The sequence below is a fragment of the Penaeus vannamei genome, chromosome 23 (genome assembly GCF_042767895.1).
Source record: "Penaeus vannamei isolate JL-2024 chromosome 23, ASM4276789v1, whole genome shotgun sequence".
Classification (NCBI taxonomy): domain Eukaryota; kingdom Metazoa; phylum Arthropoda; class Malacostraca; order Decapoda; family Penaeidae; genus Penaeus; species Penaeus vannamei.
In genome coordinates this window covers 32773229-32778228 of record NC_091571.1, presented here as the reverse complement: position 1 = coordinate 32778228, position 5000 = coordinate 32773229, and the positions used below count along the sequence as shown (strand labels likewise).

Genomic DNA, 5000 nt, shown 5'->3' with positions numbered 1-5000 from the left:
ATGGCAGTTGCAATTCTGCGGTCTCGTTATCCTTCTGTCGCTGTCAGTCTCAATGGCTTCCTTCGTGGACTAGATGGAGAGATGGAGCGAAAGAGCAGGAGGAGAGTCACTTCAGTTGATGGCATATACGAAAAATCTTTTCAAAAATGTCCAAAAACCTCAAGGAAAAAATAGTCTAATTCCCGTCTAGACGCCTCTAGTTGTCTTCAGTTTAGTACGCATTTTCCTGTTGCAAAAATCGTGGTGTTGGAAAAGAATAGAAAACAGGAAAAAAATAATCGGTACTTCAAAAAAGCACTACTTTCAGCCAAAAAATGATACAAGTCTGGGAAATGAGTCAGACTGACGAGTGAACTAAGTCAAAAAGTCATCCACACACAAGATTTCGGTGGTAGTATTACCAAAGAATTAATAATCTCTTACATATTTCACAAGGATAAAAAGAAACTGATAACATAAATGAATAATAAGTGAGGATTATTGAGAGAGTCGTATATATAGAACATACATATATTTAAATAGCAGAATATGTACAGTATACAGTACATACATAGTTATATATATGTATGTCTGTATGTTATATATATATATATATATATATATATATATATATATATATATATATATATACATACATACATACACACACACACACACTCACATATATATTTGTGTGTGTGTGTGTGTGTGTGTGTGTGTGTGTGTGTGTGTGTGTGTGTGTGTGTGTGTGTGTGTGTGTGTGTGTGTGTGTGTGTGTGTGTGTGTGTGTGTGTGTGTGTGTGTGTGTGTGTGTGTGTGTGTGTGTGTGTGTGTGTGTGTGTGTGTGTGTGTGTGTGTGTACACATATACATATATACTTGGACATGTATAAATGTTTATGTGTATGTATTGAGCATATGTTTATGTATACATACATACATACATTCATACATACATACATATATATATATATATATATATATATATATATATATATATATATATGTGTGTGTGTGTGTGTGTGTGTGTGTGTGTGTGTGTGTGTGTGTGTGTGTGTGTGTGTGTATGCATATATATGTATATATATGTGTATATGTATATATATATATATATATATATATATATATATATATATATCCATATGTATATATATGTGTGTGTGCGTGTGTGCATGTGTGTGTATACGTATACATATACATATATAAATATATATACATTTATATATATATGTATATATATACATATATACATAAATACATACATACACACACACACATATATATGTATATATGTAAGCATGTACATATATATATGTTATAAATATACCATATATCTTACATATATATATATATATATATATATATATATATATATATGTATATATATATATATATATATATATATATATATATATATATATATATATGCAAATACATATATACGCTTTTTCAGTATGATTTGCTTTTGGGGGAAGGGGGAGGGTCACCGAGTGTTACTTTTTCTTGAAAGTAATATCACGTTTCCAATACATTTAATTCCTACGACGCAGATCCACTAACAATATAATAATCAACTTAACAACGAACTAGAAATATCTTGTTCATAATGAGAAGCGCAGGCTTATCATTTCATCACGATTATCACAGCTGTCATAATTTAATTGGGTGATTACATCATATTTTAAAATGTACTTATGCTAATATATCCCACGTTGTGCATAAAAATGGCGATGGAATTTGGTTTAGTATCAGCAGTGACAGAAATATAAACATAATTGAATTTTTTAAACAATGGCGATGATAGGTGTGTTAATATGGAGATGGTGCTAGTAGGATAGCAATGGGAGAAATAGTGGCAATAGGAACAAAAGTAATAGTAATAGTAACAGTAGTAGTACAAGTACTAGTAGTAGTATGAAAATGATAATGGTAATAATAATAATAATAATAATAATAATAATAATAATAATAATAATAACTATGGTACTAATACTAATAATAATGATAATGATAATAACAACAATAAAAATAAAAATAAGAACAACACTAGCAACAACAATAATAACGATAATCATAATAAAAATGACAGTGATAATCATAATAACGATCATAACAATAATACTATTAACGATATTATTAATAACAATGATAAGGATCATAATAAAAATAATAGTAATAACAACATCAATAGTAATAATAATAACAACAATAATAATAAAAAACAATAAAATAGCAATGATAACAATAATAATAATAACAAGGATAATAATAAAAACAATAACAACAATGATAATAATGATAATAATAATAATAACAACAATAATAATACTAACAACAATAATAAATGATAATAATAATTATCAAATATCAATAAAAGAAAAAATAACAGAAATAATGACAACGACAACCATAACAAAGAACAACAAAAAAGAATGATAATAACAATGAAGGAATGACATAACAATAACGATAACGTATTCGGTGATAATAACATCGTCAACAACAGTAATCATAAGAGAATAATGTTAACCAAAAGATGATGATAACAACAAAAAGATAATAATAAGAAGATTGATAATAATGCTAATGCTAATAATGCTGATAATGCTAATATTGCTAATAATGCTAATAATAATAATAATAATGATAATAATAATAGTAATAATAAAATAATAAAAATAACAATAATAATCACAATCTAATAATAATATCAAAAACAAAAATAATTGCAATAATAAAAATGACAATGGTAATAACAATAATGATTATAATTATAATAATAGTAATGATAATAAAGTCAATAGTATTAGTGATGATAAGAATAATAACAATAGTAATAATAACAATAGCAATGATAAGAATAACAAGAATTATGAAAATAATGATAATGATAATAATAATAATAATCATTATTATCATAATAATGATAATACACAAAGTTACAACACAAAAAGTATAACGAAAGACAAACCGAAATGGTGATGTTGACATGATATTACGAATAAAAACACCATTAATCAAGATCAATAATGATTATGAATTATGATATCAATAACAATAAGGATAGTAGTGGCGGTGGTGATGACACGAAAAACAAAAAACTAAACAACAGTTATAATAACATGTAATAAAATAATGGCAGCAAAAGTTATAATAATGGCACGTACCACAACAAAGATAAATATGAAAGTAAATGACAACACCAGCAACACATATATAGAATGAAACACACATTTCCTTTAAAAACTAAGACGCAGGTTTACTTAACATATTATAACTTCATGTCTTGGGCGTTCTCATGAGACTACCACTGACATAATTAATAGTATCATCGATATGATTACATTTTATCACACTGAAATTATTGTTATCATAATCACTGATACTGCATTACAATTTTCATTTACTGTAACAAGCGGTGTAACTTCACATTTCGAGTTTAGTTAAATATCTTCAATTTCCTTCTTAAAGTCCAGTCAAAAGTATCATATTTATCTTATACTAATGTCTTGGCTCTAATTAACAATCAAGGCAATAATACCAATATTTATAATGGCATAGGTAGTGATAATCATCGTAACGATGATGATTACGTTGATGATGATAACAGTAGTAGTGGTGCTCTTGATGCAGCTGATATCAGTAATAACAATAAGAATGGCAATAACGATTATCATAATTTAATTTTCATCTTAATTACTACCAAAATAATCATCATTACAGTTTTCATTTTACTGCAGATCACAGCAAATATTTATATCATAATCGATATCAACTAATTAAACAGTTACAATTAGCAACACCAAACAATTTATTTTTTCGCACATTTAGAACACATTACAAGAAGTGATTGAGGACACAACACCAAAAGCCTACAGATACACACCTAAAGCAGAGACACACATCTAAAGCACACACAGATAGCATAGACGATTGAAGACACACATAATTCACCAAAGAGACGAAAAGAAGAGAAAGAAAAGAAAAGAAAACAATAAGAATAAACATTATTCTGCAGTAGACATCGTATACTGCAACAGTTTCTTGGAGGTAAATAAGGCAAAAGGAAAGGATAAAATGAAGGAAAAAAAGAAAAACAAACAAGGACAGTAACAGCATGGTGATAATGATGATTGTTTGTATTGCACAGTGGCTGTACGATACAATACTGCATTATAGCAACAGTACCAATTGTAGCGACTGTGGAATAACACGGAACAGGTGATAATGAAGAAAATAAAACAACAAACCACTAACACAGTACAAACACAAGTTAAGAGACGCAATTTAGTGAACAAATCAAACGCATTATTCAAAATAGAAAAATCTGTTGTCTCAAAAATAATGAACTGGTAGCACGAAGGAGATTATGCTCCATCCTCACTGCTTTCCTCTACCAACACAAAAAATTACATGTCCAAAATAACAGAAAATTTTATAAGGCGAGCATGGGGGTTTGCAAAACGGGGTAAAGGTATGTTAAAATTTCCGCATATGGTCACAGAGTCAAATATACATGTAAAAACCGTCGTATCTTTTAGCATTTGCTACTCTGAAACCAATACGTTTTTTATCCATTTATTTTTTCAAAAGTATAATTTCACTTTACTCATTTATCATTACCATCATTGCTATAATCCACATTATCATTACTACTATCACTATTATTGCCGTTATCATCACAATCGGTATTATCATCATTATCATTTGTTCTGCTCCGCCATGGCCCAATTTGTCCCGGAGATCTTCCTCGCCTCAGTCTCCCGCCGGCGAGGGAGGGAGGCGGGCCGTCGACACAAACCGCCACCGCGATGAATAACGAGTTATAAGCAGCGGCTATTTTATCACCCCGTAAAAATGGAATGAGTTCCTGTTTTTATGGTTGTTGTCTCTTTTTATTTTCTTTCTTTTTTTTCTTTTCTTTTCCTTTCTTTCTTCTCCCTTCCTTCCTCAGTTGTGACTTTGCCGGATGTGGCGCTGTGCGGGGGGAGGGAGGGGGAGGGGAGGGGGAGGGAATAGGTG

At 29.4% G+C, this 5000-nt stretch overlaps 1 protein-coding gene across 17 annotated transcripts in view; it reads right to left on the bottom strand.

Annotated features, from left to right (window-relative positions):
- LOC113809324 (band 7 protein AGAP004871) overlaps positions 1-5000 on the bottom strand; it is a 1059488-nt gene that overhangs the window by 42863 nt on the left and 1011625 nt on the right. The window lies entirely within an intron of this gene.